General features: G+C 45.9%; 1 long non-coding RNA gene and 1 other non-coding gene across 2 annotated transcripts; both read left to right on the top strand.

The window, feature by feature from the left end:
* Positions 1–4552: 4552 nt before the first annotated feature.
* LOC114680505 (small nucleolar RNA SNORA40) lies at positions 4553–4679 on the top strand. Its single transcript, XR_003732723.1, has one exon. It is a non-coding gene; the product is annotated as a small nucleolar RNA SNORA40 (small nucleolar RNA).
* An 11051-nt stretch (positions 4680–15730) lies between these two features.
* On the top strand, positions 15731–22836 carry LOC144330856 (uncharacterized). The gene is made up of 2 exons (XR_013397438.1): positions 15731–18122; positions 19746–22836. It is a non-coding gene; the product is annotated as an uncharacterized LOC144330856 (long non-coding RNA).
* Positions 22837–27112: the final 4276 nt, after the last annotated feature.

The following is a 27112-nucleotide window of genomic DNA, read 5'->3' as shown; positions in this document are numbered from 1 at the left end:
CCTCTTAGCTCCTATTTCTCTGGGCTCCAGTGGCCTCCTGCCCTAGTAGCAACTGATAACTTATAATTCTAGCTATCACAACGATGTTCCTGTCATAATAATTGGAAGGAAATTATCCAAAATCTGATTTTGTTTTTTCCTTTGAAATGATTTTTGGGGTACCTTCCACATTTTCTAGAATGAGTGTGTATTTATCGAATATAAGACTAAAAACACCCTATTAAAAAGGATGAGTGTGGCAGCTTGGGGAAGATAAGTTAGTGTGTCAGAGGCTCAAGGAGGAACGTGAAGCTGAACTAGGGCAGTGACGGGGTGGGGCAAGGGGCAGAAGAGCAGGCTGGACCCAGTCATCTCAACTTGGACTTGATAGGACTGGCCACCGCAGGAGGTGGGAAGTCAGGAAAAGGGAGGCTTCTTGTTGACCATGGACCTTGGGCCAGCACTGAGGGAGGTGAAGGCCCTTCTGGCCTGCAGAAGAGGGTATTCCTCTATGAGAAGGCTATAAGAGTCATCTTTAAGTGGAAAAAAGTTACAAGAAGTTGCTTCCATGGATTCTCACTCCTAACATCAGTATCCCACTCAGGTTCTGCTCTGGTAACTCAGGTCCATGTCTGATCTTTAGACATAATTTTATGATTTGGAAACTGTAATTGGAATGCCACCATCTTACTTTTAGAGAACAAAGGCTTAAAGGACAACTAACTAATGGGTTACTTCATTCATCTTCCTGCCATCATGGGAGGAAAGTTCATATTCAGTTTCTCTTGACATTGCAAAAGACATAAGCTCCCAGAATAGAGAGTTGTATTCAAACGGTGTGGCCCTGGCCAAATCAGTTGGCATCTCTGAGATTCAGGTTCCTTATTATTTCGATGAAACTGTAATACCTGCTTTAAAGAGTTTGTTACAATAGAAAGAGACCGTCTTTGCCAGATTAAAAAAAAATCTTTGTAATTGTTAATATTACAATGTCTAGCACATTATTAATAATTATAATGATAGAGATATACCAGTAAAACAACACAACGGTACAAAACTTTTAGCAAGGAAATAGCTGTGGCAAACACCTGTAGTTATAATCAAAATAATAAGCAAAGGCTATTGTCTTAGTTCATTTTGCATTGCTATAAAGGAATACTTGAGGCTGGATAATTGATAAAGAAAAGAGGTTTATTTGACTCAGTTCTTCAGGTTGTACAAGAAGCATGGTACTGGCATCTGCTTCTGGTGAGGGCCTCCAGCTGCTTCCACTCATGGTGGAAGAGGAAGGGGAGCTGGCTGTGCAAAAATCACATGGCGAGAGAGGAAGCAAGGGTTAAGGGATGCGGGAGTGCCAGGCTCTTTTTAACCACCATCTCTTGCAGGAACTAGTAAAGCAACTTATTACCAAGAGGACAGCACCAAGACATTCATGAGGTATCCACCCCCACAACCCAAACACCTCTTTAGGCCCCAACTTCAATACTAGGGATCACATTTCAACATGAGGCTTGGCAGACAAATGTCTAAATGATAGCAACCATCTATAACTTATCTATCCATTCTACCATTTAATGACCAGTGGCTCCTTCCTTGTATCCTACCTAGATTTCTCCAGTACTGCTAAACACATAAACCAACAACCTACCATGTGACAGTGGCCCTGTTCGGAAATGAGTAGAGTGTCACGAGTAGAGCATTTGCTCTGGGGTCACATTGGTCTACTTTACAACAGCTTGACTCTGAGTATGTCACTCAAATCTCTTGAGCCTCAATTTTGTCCTTTCAAAATGGGAGCAATATTGTCTCTCTTAGAATCCTGTTTTGAGAATCATTTTCAGAGCAATATATGCAATACATCTGGCTCATAGATGGTGTGTATGAAATGAGAGCTCCTTTCCATGTATTTTAATGGACTTTACCACTTAAAGAAAAGAATATTTTTTAAACAAGTTTTTTTCAGCTTATTATTTTGTATCCAGGACAATGATAGCTAGTAAGTATTTTGGGCTTCTCTGTCTCCAGAGACATTTTATGATGCCAATTAGAAGTGCAAGTATATTGAGATTAAAAAGTAATGACTAGCAAAATGAATAGCGGCTTCCATCCTTACATCCAGCTTGCTACTCCAGAAGCTTATCTCCAAATATCTTACTCTCTAGGAGAAAAAAAAAAAGATTCTAGAGTCAAGGGAATATCAGAATTTTATAATTCATAATCATTTGAAGACCTCTGGGGAGAGGGACTTTCTGTTTCTACAGGGAAACTCATTTATGTTAAACTTTTGCACAGGCCAGGTGTGGTGGCTCACGTCTGTAATCCCAGCACTTTGGGAGACCGAGGCGGGTGGATCACCTGAGATCAGGAGTTCAAGACCAGCCTGACCAAAAAGGTGAAACCCCCTCTCCACTCTAAGTACGGAAATTAGCCAGGCATCGTGGCAGTCACCTGTAGTCCCAGCTACTCAGGAGGCCGAGACAAGAGAATTGCTTGAACCCAGGAGGCGGAGGTTGCAGTGAGCTGAGATTGTACCATTGCTCTCCAACCTGGGTAACAGAGCAAGACTCTGTCAAAAAAAAAAAAAATCCTTTGCACAGACAACGTTGCCCTCTTTATTAGGACAGAAATAGGACAACATGAAAATAATCATTAAATCTTAGGTAGTTGAGGAGATTGAGTCAGAAATGGGATTAGCCAAAGACTGGGTTTAGTTTTACATGCACTGATCTCCCCTATTTTGTTATGACACACAGAGAAGTCTCTCAATAAACCTGTGGATGCACTGATGAATTCACGCTTCTGTTGATGAAATCATATTTATTTTTCCTTTCAGTTCCTTTCTGCCTCTTTGATTAGGTTTTTCTACATCCTTCTCTCCAAAGACCATAGGAATAAGAATAAAATAATCTAATTTAATGGTGTGACTGTGAATAAGTTTGCTATTTTCTCCAAAAACCACTTTTCTTCTCTGTAAATGCGTTAAGTAATGCCTACCTCCCAACCTCATCTATTCTGCGCCCATTACTACCTCCTTAGTTCAGGCCCTTTCTCCCGCCTGGATTATCGCAGCTGTGGCCTATCTTGCTTTCCACTCTCCAGAATTAGCCTCACTGCCTCTTCGCTTCCCATCCCACACCACCCATTGTTGCTGGAGTGTTCTTTTGGCAATGCAATCTGGCCTTGTCAAGTACCTTCTTCAGTCTGTCTCCAGTAGAAAGGACCTGCCACCAGGAGGTGGAATGCTGAAGAAGGACTGGGTAGACCTGGAGCCCACCCCCAGCTCACCATTCCTGCCCCTCCCACTCCTTTCCACTTTCACTTCACGTTCCAGCCATGTGGGACACTTCCCCCAAACCCTGTGGCTTTCTTACCTCCAGGTCTATGCGTGTGCTCTGTTCTCTTCCTGAATAATTCCTTTCTGTGGGAGGGAAATCAACTTAGAAATCTACTCTTCCAAGAAGCCTCCCCTGGCCAGTCCAGGTTTGACTAGGGACCCGTCTTCTGTGACTCAGAGCCCTCTGCCCTGACAGCATCCAGGAGCTCTTCCTGCTGTTTGAGGTCCCATCTCCCCCTCACTTGTCAGCTCACTTGTCCTTCTCACATCCACATAGCACACTGGAATCGCCAAAGTCGTGTTTCAGGAGGCCATGAAAAAAATGCATACTTTATAATATTTGAATATCCCAGAGCCTAAAACTGCATCCAAAGAGTAGACTCACTCAGGGTAGACGCTCTTATGGTCTACATTTTGATAATGATTCTGTTGAATGGCTGAATTTGGTAAGGTACAATTACAAAATAGACTTCTTCGGATGCAGTCTGTCATCACTCCCCTCCCCACCCACGAGTGACAGCTCCAGCAGAAACCATGGCTTCGAGCTCCCCTTCAGGAACAACATCTGAGTCAGAGGGCAGCCTGACTGACTTGGCTCAATTTGCATGGGGTGGAAGTTTAAGTATTACTTAAGAGTCATGTTTCAGAGACTCGCCCATGAGTCACTGTTCTCCTCCTGTCTGTGCTATAGGAAGACACCACCAGGGAACAGACCCTTCTGCCTTCCATGGGTGGGGCCTGCACGTTTCTTCTGAATGTCAGGGTGTCAGGGCTCTCTTTTTTTTGTTTTTTTAGACAGTGTCTCACTCTGTCACCCAGGCAGGAGTGCAGTGGCGCAATCTTGGCTCACTGCAACCTCCTCCTCCCAGGTTCAAACAAGTCTCCTGCCTTAGCCTCCCAGGTAGCGGGGATTACAGGTATGTGTCCACCACACCCAGCTAATTTTTGTATTTTTAGTAGAGATGGGGTTTCACCATGTTGGCCAGGCTGGTTTTGAACTCCTGACCTCAAGTGATTCGACTACCTCAGCCTCCCAAAGTGCTGGGATTACAGGCGTAAGCCACTGTGCCCGGCCTGAATGTCAGAGTTCTGATCGATCTTTGTTCTCCATACTGGGATTTCATCCAAATTCTAACACAGTAGAAAAATAGTATTTTGTTATCATAAATCATATTTTAGTAATTTTAGGAAAAAAAGACAGGAAATATACTTTGATGAGTAATATTTAAATATTACTTCTGCACTTATGTATGTTTTTGTTTAACATGTGGACAAAGACTTACTGATAAGAGCAAAAAATAAATCTTCTTTGCAACCCAGAACTCATTGTTCAGTATGAGTTTTAATACATATAAGAAGGGAAATTATGATACCTGACACAGTTAACTGGTGGGAGTATTGATAGCAATAAAGGTTGGTTCCAGGACAGGCACAGTGGCTCATGCCTGCAATCCCCACACCGAGGTGGGAGTTTTGCTTGAAGCCAGGAGTTCAAAAACAGCCTGGACAAGAAAGTAACAAACACCTCATCTCCACAAAAATTTAAAAATTATCTGGGTATTAGGGCATGTGCCTATAGTTGTAGCTACTCAGGAAGGGGAGGCTGAGGCAAGAGGATTGAGCCCAGGAGTTGGAGGCTGCACAGAGCTTTGATGGCACCACTGTTCTCAAGTCTGAGTAACAAAGACAGGCCCTGTCTCTTAATTAAAAAAAAAAAAAAAAAAAAAAGATTGATTCTAGGACTGTAGAATAAATAGTTAAACAGCATGGGATACAAGGGAACTCCTCAGCTATGTTAATTTTGTATTCCAATTTCTTGTTGACTTGATACATATGATGGTTTTTTGTTTTAAAGGCTTTCATCTTGAGAACTTGATGTCTGGAGCTAAAGGTATAGGCATATTCCACACATCTGTACTATTCTTGAATGTGATCGCTTAGGAATGAATATGATTTGAACTCATTCATGTTAAGAGAGGGTGTCAAATTGAGAACCAGGAAGATCCACCACCTACAGTAAAAATGACTCTAAAGTAAATTGGTTGAAGAAATTAGATCCCAAAGATTCTTAATGAATTTTGAAGTCTTCATCAGTATTTCCATATTAAAAGGAGATGAAAGAAGCCAAAATAGAAGAACTATGGACTGACAGGACAACTGGATTAAAGTAAGCCTCAGTTTCATTAAAAAGGGCTAACTTGAAGATAAATCTTTTGACTCCAGTTCTTTAGAGGATCTAAAGTGACCTGGATGTACAGTGGAAAAAACCACAACATGGAATTCCTTCAGTAAAAAGTTATTGACTTTAAATTTTTAAAAAAAGATAAAAAATATTACTTAAGAGTAATACTTAAACTTCTATCTCATGCAAATCGCATCAGTCGGGCTGCCCTCTGCCTTGGGAACCAGCAGCAAGAGGCCAGGGACAAGCGGGTTTGGGCACTCCCCTAGCTGTGGCTCCCACTCTGTCTGCTGCCTCTGGGCCCTCCAGTGTCAGGAACTAAGAGGAACGAGGATGAAAGGCAGAAGAGACAAAAGTCTTTCCACTTAGCTGGCGCAGTGGGTGTCTGCTTGTCAGACTCACAGTTGCTGCCCCTTGAACTGGTTCTCTAGAGACGCTGACAAGCATCCCTGCACCAAACCATGTCCTGACACTTGAGAACCTGCATTCGGCTTCTGACTTGGCCAGTCCGCCTGCAGCTACCTTCCTGTGGGTCCCACACACCTAGCGGGCAGCACTTTTGAGTAGGCTGCACAGGAAACCCATCTATCTGTCCTTGCCTCATACAGCTCACACAACACACCCCTTGTCTCCTCACAGCTCCGCTTGTCTCCCACCTCTCCCTTCTCCAGGTGAGAGGTGCCACCTGCCTGTGTTCCATGTTTGCCCCAGGACCCTGGGACATGTGCCAGGTTCTCCAGTACTCCACGCTTTCACAACCCGGTGTACAGAAGCTCACAAGCATCCGCCCTGATGGTGCTCAACTGCCTTTCTCCTTCTCCTCCTATCTCTAGGGAGGTTCTCTTAGAGCCCAACTCTGGATCTCCCACCCCAATACCTCTTGACCTCTTGGAACTTCCTTCATGTTCCAACCTGCCTCCTCCAACCAGTCCTTCCTGCACTGTAGGAAGGTACCGCCATGCACCAGCCCCTTCTGCCTTCTATATGTGGGGCCTGCACTTCTCTTCTGAACGTCAGGGTTCAGATTGATCTTTGTTCTCCACACTGGGATTTCATCCAAATTCTTACACAATAGAAAAATGCGTATTTTATTATCGTAAATCATAGTTTAGTAATGTCAGAAAAAAAGAAAGGACAGGAAATTTGCTTTGATGAGTGACACACAAGGATGTGTGTGTTCTGCTGAGCTACGAATAACAGTCTGATAGTACGGATGGGTGTTCCTTACCAGGAGAGGTGAATGTTTGTCATTTATAGAACCCGTACTGGAAATAATGTCTTAAAATATTGACTTGCATCTGTGTGTATACACTGGTGTGCAAATATCTATCTCATATGCTTAAAGAAGGTTTTAGTACTCTTGGGCAGTGTGGCAGTTAAAAATGCCTTAACTCTGGAAATCCTAGCAATACAGAAAATGCCAGATTTTAGACCTGCAGGGAAATCTTATTCTGTTGGGCCTACCAAAGGCCCAGGCCACAAAGAAGGGAACCATCAGTTCTGCTTGGGCTGGGCATAGAAGGCTGTACAGAGGGACTGGAGCTTGAGACTCAGCACAGTTTCTCTAGGGGAGATGGGAGATGCAGGTCCCGGAGGGAGGGAGCAGCTTGAGTCCAGCAGGAGACGCACAAGAGCCGATTGTGTACTGAGACACATTTTGTGCTGGGAGCTGAGAAACGGAAGGAAACCACCCAGCCCTTTCTCTGTGGTGTAGACCCTGAGGTCTGTGCTTTGGTTAGCTTCTCCCATCTGGTCCTCACAGCAGCCTTGGGAGGGTAGTAAAAGCCTCTGGGTTTTTTCTTTTTGGGTTTTTTTTTTTTTTTTCAGGTGAAGAATAAGGTATAGAGAGGCTAATTGACCTGTGATGAAAACAAAGCTGGGAACTGAACTCAGGTTGGGCCTAACTCTAAGACACGTGGACAGAGGGGGAAATGGTGCTGGAAAGTTAGCCCGGGCCTCAGGCCAATCTGGCCTTGCACACAGCGCCCATTTGTGCCTGCCTAAGAACAAAAACCATCGCTCCCCACTCACTGCTGGGCAAACACAACAGGTGTCAGGAGTGGCCTCGCTGGACAGCAGCCGGGGCTCACCCTGCTTCTAGGAGAGGGACACAGAAATCCCTGGGCATGGACAGGACAGAATGCAACAGGCTCCTCCAGGACGGGATGTCCAGATCTAGGCCCTGTTCCAGGTGTTCCCGACCCCATGAACCATCCTGAGAAGATTCCATCCCCAAAACATTTCAGAATTTTGTAAAATCATCGCCGAGGCCCCAATCTCTAAACCCATGGAGTCTTCCTCTCTCATTTATGAGAGGCCTGCAGCTGAGGAGTTTCTTCTAGGAAAACGCACTGCTGATGTTCACTGGGGCCTGCCTGCTCTTCCCACAGAGGCCACACCCAGGTGAGGGCAAGACTCGCAGAAAGCACAAGGCCAAACCCCGAAGTCCTTGAGCATAACTTGCTGCCCATTTTGTGGCCAGCTATGTCCTGGGCACAAAGGGCACAAGATGAATAAAATTCAGGTCCTGCCCTCAAGGGACCACTGTCGGGGGGTTGGGGGGGCGGGAACACTCATAGGCAGCCAGGTGCGGTGGCTCACACCTGTAATCCCAGCACTTTGGGAGGCCTAGGAGGCCAGATTACTTGATGTCAGGAGATCTAGACTAGCCTGGCCAACATGGTGAAACCCTGTCTCTACTAAAAATACAAAAATTAGCCAGGCGTGGTGGCAAACATCTATAATCCTACCTTCTTGGGAGGCTGAGACAGGAGAATCTCTTGAACCTGGGAGGCGGAGTTTGCAGTGAGCAGAGCTTGGACCACTGTACTTCAGCCTGGGTGACAAGAGCGAGACACTGTGAAAAAAAAAAAAAAAAAAACACTCACGAGCAAAAAGTGATGATGCAGCACCACCAGCGTGCACTAATATGCCCATCACTGCCTGTTAGAAAAATGTTGACTTAGTCAATCAGTAGTTCTAAGCTGCTCATGAAAAAAACTCACTTGGCTCTCTGTCTATTCCCCCAGCTCCTAGAAGATGCCTAACAGGCCAGGGCTGATTAATCTTTCCAAAGGGTACAGCAAATCCTGGAGTCTCCAGCTTCAAAGAAGAGGGAAATAATAATGACAAAAACAGCGAATATTTACCGAGATTGTCCTCTGACCCAGACGTTATGCTAATTACCTTACATATGTTGTCACATTTCATTCTAACAGCCACCTGGTGAGTGGGGCACTGAGATCATCATCCCTGTTTACAAATGAGGAAAACGAGAGCTAAACATGTGAGCAAGCTGTCCTGATGGCAGCAGACAGCATAGCCAGGACACTGACACAGGCTGCCTGGCTACACCTCTGTCTTCCATCTGGCTACTGCCCAGTACCCTCCTCTGCCACTCTGCAGGGAGCACAGAGTCCCCAGGGGGCTACTGGAGTGCACTGGAGTGGTCACGGGTTCTTCTCTCCAGCTTACTGTGCTTGGTCATGGACAGTTCACTGCACGTTGTAGCCCTCATGGTCCAGCCTTCCAGAACTCTCTCCCACACCCATACAGCATGCAGGGAGCCATTTTTTCCAAGGTCACTCTCAGGTTGGGGCAGGAAGGCTCTAGGATTAGAACCATCCTCAACCCTCCATGTTGAGTCCTTCTCAGAGGCCAGTTTTATACATTTGGCAAAGTCAGATGTATCTCCCCACTAGGAATAGGTCTAATTTTTATTCTTTTATAATAAAGAGTAAAATATGCCTGTATTCACAGCAGCACTATTCACAATGGCCAAAATGTGAACATAGCCCAAGTGTCCATGGATGGATGAATGAATAAACAAAATGTGGGATGTATATACAATGGAATATTACTCAGCCTTCAAAAAGGAAGGAAGTTCAGACACCTGCTACAATGTGCATGAACCTTGAGGACATCATGCTAAGTGGAATCAGCCAGTCACAAAAGGACAAATATTATGTGATTTCATTTATATGAGGTGGTGGTGACAGTTGCACAGTAATGTGGATGCACTTAATACCGCTGAACTGGATACTTAAAGATGGTTAAGATGGTAAATTTTGTGTTATGTGGATTTTACCACAGTTTTTTAAATGCTAGCATTTAACAAATAAAGAATAAAGCAGAAAGAGACATGAGGGGCCGGGTGCAGTGGCTCACACCTGTAATCCCAGAACTTTGGGAGGCCAAGGCGGGCAGATCACCTGAGGTCGGGAGTTCAAGACCAGCCTGACCGACATGGTAAAACCTCGTCTCTACTAAAAATACAAAACTTTGCCGGGCATGGTGGAGCATGCCTGTAATCCCAGCTACTTGGGAGGCTGAGGCAGGAGAACTGCTTGAACCCAGGAGGCGGAGGTTGCGGTGAGCTAAGATTACACCGTTGCACCCCAGCCTGGGCAACAAGAGCAAAACTCCATCTGAAAAAAAAAAAAAAAAAAAAAAACCATGAGGAGTCCCCAAAAGGTTCTCCTGCAGCCCCTCTATTCTCTCTAGACAGCATTCAAACATTACCCCCAGAATCCAGCCCTCCGCTTAGGGAAGTTCCTTGGTTTCAAAAGTCCTAGTAAATCTCAAGCCACCACCACTCCTCCACCACATCTATTTGAAGGAGGAAAGACCCTTAGGGTTTTATCTACAACTGGGCATTTGCTACCCAGGGCTTCTGCAGTGGGACCTGAAGTCTGACCATAACCGCAATATATTCCTGGGAAGAGGGTCGGGTCTCAGGCTACTCCCACACTCTCTCTTGGAAACGCCAACAGCTGGTTAGCATAAGATTTCGAAGATGATCTAGCTGAATCTGCGCCAGCTCTGCATGTTCTCCCTGTTGAAATAATGTGATTTTTTTATTTTTTGAGAAACAGTACCCACAGGTCTTTGAGAGCTATAGACAGCAGACACAAATCACTCCCAACTTGAAGCATGAAAGAAAAAAAAATGGTTCTCAGCCTTAGGCCTCAGTGGGAAATCTGACAGAGGCTTCCAGATAAGAGCCCTGCTGTTGGCCTACTAACTGTCTACAATCCTCCAGAGACTGAGAAAAACACTGAAACAAAAAGAGAGTCAATATTTTCCGCCATGATCTCGAAAAGACCATGGGGTATGTACACCACAAGAATCAACCATTGTGTTCTCTGAACAAATATGGAAGCTTGATTCCTCCAAGGCTAAAGAGTAAAGTGGCCAGTGAGTTTTAGGGGTCAATTTTATCCCTAAAAGAGGAAAATCTTAAGTCTTATGCTACCTACCTTTATAAATACAGCAAATATAACCAGTTTGGATATCCTAACGAAGAGAGCAAGTGGGAACTATTCAAGCTTTGGACACGAGGGAAGTCTACACAGATGGGCTGAGAACTGAGTTTTGAAGGATGAATAAGAGTATGGCCAGCGAAAGGGTTGAGAGGTCTCCCATAAACCAAGGTGTGAGTTTGGCTCGGGGAATTGTGCCTAATGCTGAGCAGAGGCAGTGGCTGGAGATCCAGCTACCAGGAAAAGCGGGGTGGCAGGGTAGCAACTCTGAAGGACCTTGAGTAATGTAACAAGGAGCACCTTCTCTTACCTATAGGCCCATTTCTACACACATTACAATGCTTGTCCCGCTTCAATGCACATTGAAATCTCAAGCCCTTCTTTCATCTGAAATTTGAAATAAACCATTCTCCTTGCAGTGAATAGTCACCTTTATAAAACCTAACTCGTCCCATGTCATTTTTTTGCTTAAAATACCAGTCGTTCTTAGCATATAAGTCCCCAGGGGAACAGGTAGTGCTCCTGTAGAACCTCTGCTATAGGCCAGGCCATGGAGATCCACAATAGGGGGCCAGGCCTAGGAATTACAGATTATTACCAGCTATTAATATTTTATTATACTCCAAGTACTTTGCCTGTATAAACTTATTTACTTCTCATGACACGGGCATGAGGTAGGTGTTATTGTTCACCTACATCACATTTGGAGATAATTTACCCAAGATCACAGAGCTTGTAAATGATGGAGCCAGGAAAAGAACCCAAGCGATCAGACTCTGGAGTTCTTGAAAATGCTGTGCTGCGTGGAGTCCCATGATCATATTGAAATGTTCATCACCATATGCTTTTCTCCATCTTCTTTTGCCATTTCAACTCAAGCCACCACCATGGTTTTCCCAGGCAATGGCTATGGCCTTTGAACTTGACTTCCTCCATTACCTCCTACTCACTCCTAGACCTTGTCATTATAGTGACTGTAGCCCCTCCAGAATTCCAACCTCAAGAATTTCTCTCTCAGACCACCACCTCTCTTATTTGCAGTCAATCTGCTATATAGTACATTAACTATAAGTCCTTGGCCTCAACACAACCATATAATCCGTTGACCCTACCGTATTTTTGTTGTGCCCCACCCCACTCACACCGCCACTTCCCTCCAGCCTAGCATAGATGTCACAGAGCACCATTATAATCATCTCTTTCATACACCTTTATCTCCCCTGCCCTTTTCTTTGTCGTAGTACTTTCCTGGAAAAACTCCAATTTTTGTTAAATCCTCACTACTCCCACTCTCTGCCTAAACCCAAACAACTGTCTTTCACTGGAAGAAAACCCAAAACAATGTTGATTTTAAATTAATACAACCTGATCACCAATCTCAAGTGAGTCTTTACGGCTATGCAGCTATCTTTCTGCCTTTCTTGCATCAATCCAATCTCCTACTATTTTAGACTACTCCATGGCTGCTCTCTTCTCAGACTTCCAAAAATTCTCTCCACTTTTACCCTCTTCTTGCTACTTTGCTGAGAAAGTTTGGCAATTAGAAGATAAATTCCACGTAGTTCCACTACCTCATGTACCTCCCTGCACCTATACTCCCAAACTCTACCTCCTTTCAGATGCTACTGACTCTGTATGTTCCTATATAAAGCTAGTTCTTCTCCTACATCCTATCTTCTCTCCATTCTCATCTTTCTCTTTTGCATTATTATTTTAATCAGCTGTATTATATTTTTATCTTTCAAATATTCTCTCTTGACCATGCATCTCCCTTCCCCCTCTTGGAAAGAATTGTCTACATTCACCATTTTTTCATTCTCTATTTAACTCCAACCAACCCTAATTCTGTCTCCACTAATCCAACAAAAGAACCATTGTCAAGGACACCAATCGCCTGCACATTGCTATATCCAACAGTTATGCCTCAGGCTTGTTATATTTCATTGTACCAGCCACGTTTGATAAATTAATCACTGCTTCCTGGTGAAACCCATTCTTCATTTGGCTTCTAGGACATGGCTCTGGAGTGTCCTCCTCCTCCACTGACTTCTCGCTTGTCAGTTCTTCCCCATGTCAGCCACCAACAAACACTGGAATGACCAAAGCTTATTCCCCCAGACTTCTCTTTCTACATGCACCTTTGAAGTCAGCACCTCAAGATAATGACCTATAATGATAATACAGAATATCATCTATTCCTTGATGACTCCCCCAGTTTTATTATGGAGAGGTCTAATATCTCTCTTGCACACAAATATCTCCACTGGACTGGATAAAAAACATCTCAAACTTTACCTGTCCAAAAATTTCTGATTTCCCACCCTTCCTCCAACTTCCTCTTCCCACGATTGTCTTCATCCTAGTTTATGGTAATTTCATTCTTTTGGAGTTTGGTCCAAAGACCTGAAGTCACTTTTTACATGGAATCCATTAGCAAATGTTGGCTGTACTTTCAAATAAACCCCGTAGCTGACCGCTTCTCATCATTCCTATCATTCACACGTTGCTCCACAGCGTTGCTCCATTAGCCCCCAAACTGGTCTCACTGCTTCTGCCCTGTGCCCCTATGAGGGCACAGCGGCCACAATGACCCTTCTGAAACATAGATCAGATCATGATACACCTTTCAACCCTCCAATGGCTCCCTATCATGGTGAAAGCCAAAGTCCTTGACAATCACCCACAAGAACATAAGTGCTCTGCTCCCCAGGCCCCTCACCTCTCTGCCCTCGGCTTTACTGCTCTCCCTTGCATGCCCTCTGGACCTTACAATGTTATATGTAATGCCGAGGACCATGCCCATTTTCTTCACCTGTGCTTGCTGAGGACCTAGCATCATACCTGACGTCTGTAGGCACTCAGTAAATACGGGCTGACGGAAGCACTCTGTCTCTGTCTCTCTCTGTCCCTCTCCCTCCCTCCACCCACCAGATTAAGCACTCCTCCAGAGCACAAGCCTGGCCTCATTCCCCTTTTCAGCCCTGTTCACTCCCCAGAGCCTGACACATGGTGGATCATACAAGCAACAGGCTGTTCCAATGGTACTCTTCCTGCCACAATTTAAACACCGTGCCTGGACTAGGCCAACAGAATCCCCCAGGAGGTGTGGGGAAAAGCCCACACCAACACAGGCGGTTGCAAAATTTACAAAAAGAATGAAGGAAAGCCTGTTCTACTGCTCTTTGGATCCCTCAGTGGGAAACATCAAGGTGAGAAAGAAACTAAAAAGAGAGTGGTGGAGAAACCTCTGGAGAGAGTGATGTGAGTCCATAAGGTGAGATCCCCTATCCCTTGCACTGCGCAGGGTGCTACCTTCCACCCCTGCTCCAGAAAGAGGGTCTTCAAGGGGGCTTGCAAGGACCTGTTCCATTCTATCCTGTGGAATAAGATAAACTAGGTCTGACTTCTGCCTAAGTGATTGAAGAAGATGACCAGCTGCCCTGGGGGCCATGAGTGTGCTGCTTCTTTGGAGTATGTTCGCTCATAGACAGGCAGGGGCCTAAGTGCACACCGTGGTCAGACAGTGACTCTGCAAAACGTGGGCTATAGCAGGCAGCTTAGAATAGCCTCAGATCCTTCTCAGTGGAGGGTAGAAAGAGGAGGAACAAGAAGCTGCAGGTGAGCACCTGGTGGCCAAAGAAGGGGATTCAGGAGCCCATCTGCCTGGCTCAGGGGGGAGCAGGGAGGTCCTGGAGGGCCGTCCAGAGCCCACAGGAGGAAGAGCCTGTTCTTTGGAGCAACAGCCAGGCCCGAGTGGACAAAGCTAGTTTATAACTAGGACGGCTCTAGGGAGACTTTTTTGATAGGTCTGTTTGTACTTTCTATGGCACATCAGAACTAGCCATAGAGAAGGAAAAGAGCAGACCAGGCAGAGAGATGGAACAGAAGCAGAAGTCACCACACTCCCATTTGCCACTGCAGGCTGCACCCCAAAGCCAACCCAAGCCACAAGAAAAGAGAAGATTTAGCACCAAGGCAGCTGAGAGTTCTAGTAAATATGTGTGACTGGAATCACCACAACTCTCAAATTTCGAAGTCTCAAATTTCGAAGTGAAAAACTAAAGCAATGCAGAAATGTCTGCTAATTTTCCTTTGAGTAAAAAGAAATTATTGGTCTATCATTTTCATCCACAGTCAGAGGACAGTAACCAAAACTGTCTAAGGTTGAAAAGTTGCATCATGATTATCATTTAAATGTCATCTGGTTTATTCAATCTGCACACAGATTGAATAAACCATCCCCTCACTCCCCAACTCTCTCTCTCTCTCTCTCACACACACACACACACATACACACACACATTGAACTCAACTGGGGATACAGAAATAAATACAACATAAACTCTACACACAAAAAACTCATTTGGGGGGCTGGGCACGATGGCTCATGCCTGTAATCCCAACACCTGCACTTTGGGAGGCCGAGATGGGTGGACCACCTGAGGTCAGGAGTTCGAGACCAGCCTGGCCAATGTGGTTAAACCCCATCTCTACTAAAAATACAAAACATTAGCCGGGCATGGTGGCATGCACCTGTAATCCCAGCTGCTCGGGAGGCTTAGGCAGGAGAATCGCTTGAACCCGGGAGGCTGAGGCGAGATCATACCACTGCACTACAGCCTGAGCAACAGAGTGAAACTCCATCTCAAAAAAAAAATTAAAAATTTAAAAATTTAAAAAACTCATTAACTGGTTTTTTGGAGGGGTCAAATACATCCTTACAGTACATTCTACCAATTACCGAAATAGACGTCAAAGCAAAATGCCATGGGAGGTCATGGGAGAGAGACTGGGGCAGTGCAGTGCCCTAGATCACAGGGTTTCCTGTCTTTGACATGTTTGACAAACCTGAAACAAAATATTTTGATTCCTTTTAATAAGTATAGAAGGGCCATTGTCTTAGAGAATAAAGGAGGCTGCACCCACTTCCCCAGTCTCAGCAGCATGTGAAGTTCAAAGGTCTGATCCTGGCCAAGAAACCTGCCCCCTCCCAGGGTCATTGATAGTCTCACCAAGGGCTTCCAGAGACAAAATGCCTAGGAAAACAGTGAAGAAGTCCAGAAGCTCCAGTTTGGAATTTTACCAAATTCAGTACCTATATCCGGGTACAAACACTCTGCCCTTCAACTGGAATAGCTGAATTCTCTTGCCCGATGGATCCTCAGCCTCCACTTTCAAGGCTGCTCAACCCAGCTCTGGACCAGTCTGATGGGGATAATATTCTCTCCCAGTGTTACCTTAAAGATGTGACTATCTCCCTGTGGTGTCTAGCTGTTCGTCCTTGTTCTCCCCAAACTTCCTCACAAAGCAAGACTGCTGTTTTTCCACGATAGCCCCTAAGAAGCATGACGATTCCAACTCAGTCCTGTCCCCCAATGCCCAGGTGCCTCTTCCCTGGACTAAACTGCCCTTGTTCTTCAACTGTTATTTTAAACCATGATTTTGAACCTCCTGGTCAACCTATCCTGTCTTGTGAACATATTTCAGGTACCCTCTCAAATGAAGTCAGCTTTAAACTGAGTGATGAAAGAACTGAATGAGCAACGCTGTAACTGTGAGAAGGGTTCCAGGAGGAGGGGAAGGCAGAGGCAAAACCCTGAGGCAGAGGCATGCTCGCAGCTCCTAGAACAGCAAGGAGCACAGTGCTGCAACAGAAGCATGAGCCGAGCGGAGTGCAATCAGAAATGAGGTGAGAGGGCCGGGCGTGGTGGCTCATGCCTGTAATCCCTGCACTTTCAGAGGCAGAGGCAGGTGGATCACCTGAGGTGAGGAGTTCGAGACCAGCCTAACCAAACTGGCAAAACCCCATCTCTACTAAAAATACAAAAAAATTAGCCAGGCATGGTAGTGGCGCCTGTAATCCTAGCTACTAGGGAGGCTGAGGCAGGAGAATCACTTGAACCCAGGAGGCTGAGGCTGCAGTGAGCCGAGATCATACCACTGCACTCCAGCCTGGGTGACAGAGTGAGACTCCATCTCATAAAAACAAAAAATAAAAAACTCATTAACTCATTTTTTGGAGGGGTCAAATACATCCTTACAGTACATTGCACCAATTCCTCAGATAGACCTCGAAGCAAAATGCCATGGGAGGTCATGGGAGAGAGACTGGGGCAGTGCAGTGCCCTAGATCACAGGGTTTCCTGTCTTTGACATGTTTGAGAAACCCTGAAACAAAATATTTTGATGCCTTTTAATAAGTGTAGAAGGGCCATTGTCTTAGAGAATAAAGGAGGCTGCACCCACTCCCCCAGTCTCAGCAGCATGTGAAGTTCAAAGGTCTGATCCTGGCCAAGAAACCTGCCCCCTCCCAGGGTCATTGGCAGTCTCACCAAGGGCTTCTGGAGACAAAATGCTTAGGAAAACAGTGAAGAAGTCCAGAAGCTCCAGTTTGGAATTTTACCAAATTCAGTACCTACATCCACGTACAAACACTCCATCCTCCAACTAGAATAGCTGAATTCTCTCGCCCAGTGGTTCTTCAGCCTCCACTTTCAAATATCCTGAAGCTGTTCAACCCAGCTGCAGACACGTCTGACGGGGATAATGTTCTCTCCCAGTGTTACCTTAAAGATGTGGCTATCTCTCTGTGGTGTCTACTCTTCATCCTTGTTCTCCCCAAACTTCCTCACAAAGCAGGACTGCTGGTTTTCCAAGACAGCCCCTAAGAAGCATGATGATTCCAACTCAGTCCTGTCTCCCAATCCCCCAGTGCCTCTTCCCTGGGCTAAACTGCCCTTGTTCTTCAACCATTTTTGTTTTGTTTGTGTTTTTTTTTTTTTTTTTTTTTTTTTTGCTTTTCTGATTTTTTTTGAGACAGTGTCTCCCTCTGTCGCCCAGGCTGGAGTGCAGTGACGCATTCTCGGCTCGCTGCAACCTCCGCCTCCTGGGTTCAAGCGATTCTCTTGCCTAAGCCTTCCGAGTAGCTGGGACTACAGGTGAGCACCACCACACCTGGCTTATTTTCTGTATTTTTAGTAGAGACAGGGATTCACTGTGTTATCTAGGATGGTCTTGATCTCCTAACCTCGTGATCCTCCCATCTTGGCCTCCTAAAGTGCTGCAATTACAGGCTAAGCCACCATACCCAGCCCTTCAACTATTATTTTAAGCCATGATTTTGAACCTCCTGTTCATCCTGTCCTGTCTTGTGAACATGATTCAGGTACCTTCTCAAATGAAGTCAGCTTTAAACTGAGAGATGAAGGAAATGAATGAGCAATGCTATAGCTGTGAGAAGGTTCCAGGAGGAGGGGAAGGCAGAGGCAAGACCCTGAGGCAGAGGCATGCTCACAGCTCCCAGAACAGCAAGGAGCACACTGCTGCAACAGAAGCATGAGCCGAGCAGAGTGCAATCAGAAATGAGGTGAAAGGGCTGGGCATGGTGGCTCATGCCTGTAATCCCTGCACTTTCGGAGGCAGAGGCAGGCAGATCACTTGAGATTAGGAGTTCGAGACTAGCCTGGCCAAATTGGCAAAACCCCATCTCTACTAAAAATACAAAAAAAAAATAGCCAGCTGTGGTGGTGAGCACCTGTAATCTCAGCTACTCCAGAGGCTGAGGCACGAGAATCTCTTGAACCCAGGAGGCTGAGGTTGCAGTGAGCCCAGATTGCACCATTGCACTCCAGTCTGGGTGACAGAGCAAGACTCCATCTCCAAAAAACAAAAAGAGAAATGAGGCAAGAGGCAGTCACAGGTTAGTTTAGGCTGGGTCTTATAGGTAGACCTGGACCCGGGATAAACTTCCAAGTAATGAGAGTGGCATTATTAGATTGATTTTTGAAAGACATCACAATGCAGTTTGAGAGGCAGGCAGCAAGAGATGATAGAGAAGACCTCTGAGGCAGTGGCCACTGTGGTCTGGGAGCATTGACACGGCATGTCTTGGTGCACAGACATTGGTCCTGGTCCCTGCAGTGGGGATGAGGGGGAACTCAGAGGCTGAGGTTGGAGAATCTTAACATCAAGGGTTAACTTTAGTATTTTTTATTTTTATTTTTTATGCTTACGATGTGTCTGGCACTTTTCTAAGTGTTGTAGATCCTGGAACAAGGGTTTTGTAAGAATTACAGCCCCCTTTTACAGCTAAGGCAACTGGGATGCAGAGAAGTAATGACAAACTCCACAGGAAAAAATCTGGTGCTGCTGGGAAAAGGTCTTGGGCTTCCCAACTGCCAGCCCCACACTCTTCTGAAGTGTTCTTGTGTTCATCTTTGTGTTCAAAGCCTCAAGAACGTACATTTCCATCCAAGATCAGCATATTAGGGGGTGAGACCAATGTCCTTACCAGACTGCAGCAGTGTTGTCCACGGAACCAACCCCATTATGTCACAGTTGGATGTGGAGGAGCAAACCGGGCAGAGTCGCTTTGTGAAGGGCTTCAAGTTGCTCTGCCAACCAATGGGGAGTCATTAATGATTCCATGGTCCCCTTGGGCCATTGGCATGACATTGATAACGGAGATGAAGAGATTTGTGTCCTTGATCTCCAAGGCTAGGCAGAGATAGAGCTCATCGCCAGGTTCCAAATTAGCAGACAAGGCCCTTGGAGAACTTGTGGGGCTAATTAGTATTAGGGATGAGTTTAGAGATGAGCTTGTATGCACACGTTCTCAGGACGGTCCCATTGGACACATCCTTGGTTCTGAGTGTTAATTAAAGCTTCTATACTGCGGCTTGAAATTTAGCAGGAAATAAATTAACATAGGTTAATTCCACAGACAGAAGGGATCATCCCTCCTTGAAGTCTCATTCTCTTCCATATTTGGGCAGCTGGACAAGTTCCAGGGGCACCACTTGGTGATCTTAGAGTTCGTTCTCCAGATTTGTTGTAGTCCCTATAGTATCTCTCTAATTAGCAATGTCAGAGTCTTCCTCCTGGCTCCCAAATCTCTTAGGTTAATTGAAGGGCAGAGTGGTGAGGGGAAGTCTGAAAGATTGGGGTTGAAATTCTTGTTCTGACAGTAACTAACTCTGAGACCTTAAAGTTGCAGAGCCTCTGAGTCTCAGTATCTCCATCTGGAAAATGGGAATGAAAAGAACAAAATGCCTCCTGGAGCTAGTGTGAAGATCAGAGGACTGAGTGATATCCAAGGAAAAGGCATGAAGTGAGCCCTCGGGAAAGGGCTGCCTCCATGTGCTTAGTCCTGGAGTGTGTCTGGTCACTGTCCTCCAGGTACCTTTGGAGAAATGCACCCTCCTGATTCTAATCTACAGCAAAAAGTACAGATGTATCTCCAGTGCCCTAGGGCTAGTGCTTTGTGCAGAGGCACCCTGGTACCCAGAGATACTGGGTCTTTCACTGTGTTGCCACATGAGCCTCCAATGAGAAGGAGCTGCCAGACACCAAGGGGCGAATCCACAGTAAGGAGGGCTCGGATTGTACTTGGCACTTGGATTTGGTCCAGTAATGGCAGAGATGATGAAGAAAGCCCTTCTTCTAAATGGTTCCAGAGACTTCTGCAGATCATCATATATTAGGACTCTGTGGGCGTCATTAGTCAGAACCCTGTCCACCTCACCCAGGGAAATCTGACCATCCAAGGCATGTGGCTCCTAGTGCATTTAACTCCCAACAGAACCCACATCACTCCCTCACTTTGATAAAAGGCTGCTCTGAAGCAGCTGGAACCCGCTCTGGGGGTCAGTGCAATGGGCAGAGTCCCTGGGAACAGCCTTGAGTTGATGGGTGCAGAATATCAATGCTGCAGCTCCTTGGCCCCTGCCTAGGGCAGCTCTGAAGTATGACCTACACCATTTCCCAAGCTCCTCTGAGGGGTTGAGCCAAAATCACCCTCCATGGGCCTTTGCTTGACATCACAACCTTGCTTGGTCTCCTCCCCTACACAAGCCCACTGCCCCACAACCACACCAGTGTTTTCAGGTGCGCACTTCCTAATGCAGCACTTTCGCATTCCTTATTTCAGGATCTGCTTCTGGGGAAGCCAACCTAAGGTAGAAGGAAATTCAGAAAACAAATATTTTGTACTCACTATGTGCCAGTCACTGAGTTAGAAGGTTTTTCTTATTTTTAATACATTATCTAATTGTATTATCGTAATTAATGTTTGGGGATTTTTAGAGGTAAGGAAACTGGAGCTCAGAGATTTAAGCAACTTGCCCCAGGTCACACAGCTGGAAACGGGTGAGCATCTTAGCCCAGTAATCCGGTCCTCTTGCCTCTGCCTCTTTGGCTTGGAGGGTAGGGTAGAGATGGAGGCAGGAATGCTGAGAGCATCTCCAGGACGCTGCAAAGCTTCTGTCTCTTCTATATGTTGAAGTTTCTGTGCTGTATTTTATTTTTAAAATAGGTTCTATTTTAAAAAGAGAAAGCTGAAAGCCAGTGCATTTTATCTTCTCCACGGGACAGCAATGAAGATAAAATGAAATAATGACTGTAAAGTGCTTAGCACAAAGCTTGGCACACGGCATACAGCTCGTAAATGTCTGCAGACAGACATTTATAATGTATATTTATAATATATATTTATAATGTGCACTCACAATTTATGTGTGCTTGTCATAAATATGCCATCTATAATTTAAGAAAACAAATAATTTACCTATTTTCAACAGATGCAAATACTGTCTATGTCTAGTTAGTAGAAATAAATTATAGAAGCATGCATATATGCATTATTTCTACCTATATATTTATTTAGAGTTAGTGGATACAAATGATTTGACTCGGCTTGGCGTGGTGACTCCCGCCTGCAATCTCAGCACATTGGGAGGCCTAGGCAGGTGGATCACCTGAGGTCAGGAGTTCAGGACCAGCCTGGCCAACATGCTGAAACCCGTCTCTACTAAAAAATACAAAAATTAGCTGGGTGTGGTGGCAAGTGCCTGTAATCCCAGCCACTTGGGAGACTGAGACAGGAGAATTGCTTGAACCCAGGAGGCAGAAGTTGCAGTGAGCCAAGATCGTGCCATTGCACTCCAGCCTGGGTGACAAGAGTGAAACTCTATCTCAAAGAAAGAAAAACAAAAGATTTGACTCTAAGTTATGTGCATGCGTGATTCCGTGTGATTCCTCACAGTAATGTAGCAGGTTCTGGGATGTGGGTCCTTAAGAAAGGTGAAAATTGGCCAGGTACAGTGGCTCACACCTGTAATCTGAGCACTTTGGGAGGCCAAGACAAGTGGATCACCTGAGGTCAGGAGTTTGAGACCAGCCTGGCCAACATGGTGAAACCGTTTCTACTAAAAATACACAAATTAGCCAGGTGTGGTGGTGCATGCCCGTAATCCCAGCTACTTGGTAGGCTGAGGCAGGAGAATCCCTTGAACCCAGGAGGCGGAGGTTGCAGTGAGCTGAGATCGAGCAATTGCACTCTAGCCTGGGTGACAAGAGCGAAACTCCACCCTCCCCACCCACCCCCCTCCAAAAAAAAAAAAAAAAGAAAAAGAAAGGTGAAAATTGGCCAAGTGCAGTGGCTCACACCTGTTATCCCAGCACTTTGGGAGGCCGAGGCTGGCGGATCATCTGAGGTCAGGAGTTCAAGACCAGCCTGGCCAACATGGCGAAACCTCCATCTCTACTAAAAATATAAAAATCAGGCCGGGCGTGGTGGCTCATACTTGCAATCCAGCACTTTGGGAGACCGAGGCAGGTGGATCATCTGAGGCCAGGAGTTCAAGACCAGCCTGGCCAACATGGTGAAACCCTGTCTCTACTAAAAATACAAAAATTAGCCAGGTGTAGGGGCACAAGCCTGTAATCCCAGTTACCCAGGAGGCTGAGGCAGGAGAACTGCTGGAACTTGGGAGGTGGAGGCTGCAGTGAGTCAAGATCATGCCACTGCACTCCAGCCTGGGAGACAGAGCAATACTACGTAAAAAAAAAAAAAAAAAAAAAAAAAAAAAAAAGTTAGCCCGGCGTGGTTGGGGATATCTATAATCCCAGCTACTCAGGTGGTTGAGGCAGCAGAATCGCTGGAACCTGGGGAGTCTGAGGCTGCAATGAGCCAAGATTGTGCCACTGCACTGCAGGCTGAGCAACAGAGTAAGAATCTGCCTCAAAAATTAAAAATAAAAATAAAAAAAGGAAAGAACAGAACAGAAAAGAAGAAAAGAAAAGTGGAAATCAGCTTGATACCCCCACCTCAGCCCTATCCCTACTCTCACCCTCATTGTCTGTGTGTTTTTCAAAAACGGAGGGAATTTTCCTCACCATCATCTGCTCATCCCATCCCTGTGCCGCTGTCCACCGGCAGAGAGTACCCACAGACGATTGTCCATCCAGGTGTGGGCCACCCCAGCCCCAGACCCAGAGCTCCAGGCCGCATCCACTCATCACATAGCAAATACTTGGCAGGACCTACTGCGTGTCATGTCCTGTGATAAACACTGGGACAGACGCAGCAGAGAAACAGCAACGACAATAATTCAACAGACACTCCCCCTGTTCCCGTAGTGAGGGAGATTGATAACAATCAACCAATGTATACACAAATGTATATGACTAGCTGCAGTAACTCTACAAATGCTGTAGAAAGAAAACTGTTTCATGAGTCTAGAAGGACAGAAGGGTTCTCTGCAAAAGAGACATTTGAGAGGAAATCCAAAGATGAATAGGTGTTAGTCAATGGAGTGAGAAAATCTTCAGATGGAGCTAGGACCCTAAGGTGGAAGGGAGCAGGGGACGCTCAGGCACAGAGCCGGTACCCAGAGAGGATGAGCAACATGAGGCTGGAGAGGTGGTGAGGGCCATACAGGCCACATTAAACACATAGGGCTGGATTGCCTGCAGGACCAGGGAATTATTGAGTGATAAAGTTCAGAATTTGCACAAAGCACCCGAGTGACCAAAGAAAAATGGATGGTGGGAGAATAGAGAAGGCACAGGCAGCTGCCAGTCCAGAAGCTGCCCATTGCTCCATTGTTCAAAATAAGCCAGCAATCCCCTTCCCCCTGGGGGCTCACTGATCTATGATTTAGGGGCACGCTGCACCCACCACACCACCAAACATTACCCACTCTCACTCCCACCTACTCCCCTTTGGCCACATGGACAAATATTAATAGATTATTTCCCAATCCCCAATTTTCCTTTCATTCCACTTTGAGAAATAAAATCAGATTCAGAACATGGAACAACTTATTAAAAACGTAAACTCACTCCTGGCCTCTGTGTGTTTGTAATGAAAGGTATTTTTTAATCAAAAGAAATGTCTAACTTACTGCAGGGCTCAGTTTGCTGAACTTACTCTGTGTGAAATGCCACTTTTCTATAGGACATGGGCTGGCATCAGGCAGAGAATTAAGCAGCTGTCTCAGCTGGCTCTAATCAGCTCTTTAAGAGGCCACACACCTGGGAACACATCAAGATTGGAGGAGTCTGAGGCTCATCACCAAGAAGGTGTTTGGGGCAGATATGTTTGAAAATAGATGAACCCCTGAATAAAGCCTGCCCCGAGGAATGGAACAAGTTGATTTCATTCACTCAACTGTTCAAAAAATATTTATTGGGCTTCATCTATGAGCTTGACTGTCTCAAGACATGAAACATCTAGAAATGACTCCCATAAGGTTCCAGCCATCAAGGAACGCCCAAACTGGTGGGGAGTCAGATAGGTCAATCACAAACTGCAGCACAATGAGCCAATTATAAACTACAATACGATAATGAGAGCCCTCAAGGAGAGATACACAGTGGGAAGACAGAGGAGGAAGAATGAGCTCCTCATATTCCAGGAAAGGAGAAGAGCTTCCCCCAGGGAGGAAGCATTTTACCTGAAACTAGTCAAGACCCTTTCTGTTGCGAGGGACTTATCCGGACTCAACTTGGCTTAAATGAAAAAAAGGGAATTTATTGACCCAAGTAAACAAGTCCAAAGGTAGAGCCTCAGGCATGGATGGACCCAGGGAACCTGGCCAAGGGATAGGCCCCTTCATTCGCAGGCCCCGGGGCAGCTCTCTCTCCACCTCCTGGCTTGGCTTTTGCTCTCACCAAGCTTTAGGCTTGAGCACATTTCCCTAAATAGTGGTCAAGCAGCCCCCAGAGCCTCCAGCAACTCCAGAGAAGAAAAGAGTGTATTTCCCAGTAGCTCCAGGAGTAGTCCTGGGCCCACTGTCTTTGGCCTGGCTTAGTTCTTGTGTCTCCCTGGGCCAATCCCTGCTACTAGCAAGTGTGAACCCAGAAAATCTGAGACAGGTCTCAGTTAATTTAAAAAATTTATTTTTGCCAAGGCTGAGGACGCAGCTGTGACACAGCCTCAGGGAGTCCCGATGACCTGTGCCCAGGGTGGTCAGGGCAAAGCTTGGTTTTCTGCATCTGAGGGAGACATGAGACATCAATCTATACATGTAAGAATACATTGGTTCAGTCTGGAAAGGCGGGACAACTTGAAAGGAAAGCAGGAAGACTTACAGCGGGAGGGAGCTTCAGGTCACAGATAGGAGAGACACAAACTGTTACATTCTTTTGAGCTTCTGTTTAGCCTTTTCAAAGCAGGCAAATCAGATGTGCATCTATCTCAGTGAGCAGAGGAGTGACTTTGAACAGAATGGGAGGCAGGTTTGCCCTAAGCAGTTTCCAGCTTGAGTTTTCCTTAGTGATGTTGAGGGGCCAAGATATTTTCCTTTCATGCAGGGGTAGGAGGTGTTGGTTGCAGTCAGAGAAATGGGGAAGAGGTTGTGCCAACCTTTCCTAGTAACACTTATTCCCAAACATTCATTAAGGAATATTGTGAACCAACCACTGCCATGTGAGAAGAGGGGGCACCAGGACAAAAAGAATAGAATTCTCTGCCCTCGGGGAGCTTACAAACGAGTAAAAGACTTAGTGGAGCGGATGCACGAAGCACAAGCACTCGGGGAAATAAACCAAGGAATGGGGGTGCAGTGCTGGGAGAGGGGCCTAGGCTGCTGTATTAACAAGGGGAGTTGAGGATGGTCTCACTAAGAAGGAGACACCATTCGTACAGAAGCTGAAGGGGCTGAGGCCTGAGCCAAGTGACTCTCTGGGATAAGAGAAAATGTAACAGAGGAGGGAAGTTGTTTTTTTGTTTGTTTTTTGTTTTGTTTTGTTTTGTTTTTTAAGGTGGAGTTTTGCTCTTGTGGCCAAGGCTGGAGTGCAGTGGTACCATCTCAGCTCACCACAACCTCTGCCTCCTAGGTTCAAGCAATTCTCCTGCCTCAGCCTCCCAAGTAGCTGGGACTACAGGCGCCCACCACTATGCCCAGCTCATTTCTGCATTTTTATTTGAGACAAGGTTTCACCAAGTCGGCCAGGCTGGTCTCAAACTCCTGACCTCAGGTGATTCACCCGCCTCGGCCTCCCAAGGTGCTGGGATTACAGACGTAAGTCACAGCACCCGGCCAGGAAGACCCATTTTTAAGGTCCTGAGAGAGCAAGGGCCTGACAGCTTTTAGGAGCAGCAAAGAGCCCCCTAGCTTGACCCAAGTGAGTGACCAGGAGAAGAGCATGTCAGACGGGGGTGGGAAGGCGGGGCCGGAGCATGTGGCACCTTAGAAAGCGTGGGAGAGGTGGCACCCCAGGGGAAAATTAAGATCCTCTGATCAGAGACCCAAGGATGGATCCTGGGGAGATGAGAGAGAGGTGCCTTGCTCAGGGTCCTAGAGGAGCATGAACGGACAGGTGAGGAGAGAGTGGCCCCGATACAGGGAATGGCAGGAAACAAGGGCAGAGAGGTTAAAGATAGAGTGCGTTCTAGGAGTCAGCTGCTGTTTGGGCTACAATATTTAAAGAAAGAGACTGTGTCTGGGTCAGAGTTGCCAGGAGGAGACACAGGAAGGAGAAGGACCAAGCGTGCGGCTATGCTTTGCTCCAGGCCCCTGATGGAACCATGCTGATGTTCAAGAGAGTCTCTGGAGGCAGAAGACGGCTCACACAATCAGTTTGCCTCCTAATCTCCTATCCCAGGAAACCTGCAAATATTAAAATGACCACTCAAGGAGAACATAATTTGATTTCAGGTTTAATTGAAGGACTTTGTGTAAATGTGGAGATTTAGGGAGAGAAAATTATTCCTGGAGATGGTTTCATTTGCATTTCCTTCCAAAAACATGGCAAGCTGCGTATTTAAAATGCTAGATGAAGAATATTGCAAACAGATAACCATCTATTTTCTTTCCCTAGAAAGGGTAGATGACATTTGGGATCCCCTTGGCAGATAATAATATTAGTGAATATTTTAAAAATACCGAAGCTGGCAAAGCATTGTGCACATGTGTATATCATTAGCAGAAACAGTAGCAATTAACATAATGGAGTTCTACCCCACATAGAGTGTGAAGGACCCAGAGTCCTAGAAAATCTAGTCCCACCCAGCAGACACATGAAATTCAGCAAACCCTTGGGGAACTTCATCAATATGCCACAAACTGGGCC

This window comes from Macaca mulatta, chromosome 8 (genome assembly GCF_049350105.2).
Source record: "Macaca mulatta isolate MMU2019108-1 chromosome 8, T2T-MMU8v2.0, whole genome shotgun sequence".
NCBI classification, from domain to species: Eukaryota; Metazoa; Chordata; class Mammalia; order Primates; family Cercopithecidae; genus Macaca; species Macaca mulatta.
The sequence above is the reverse complement of the archived record's forward strand: the minus strand, read 5'-3'. Positions and strand labels throughout refer to the sequence as shown.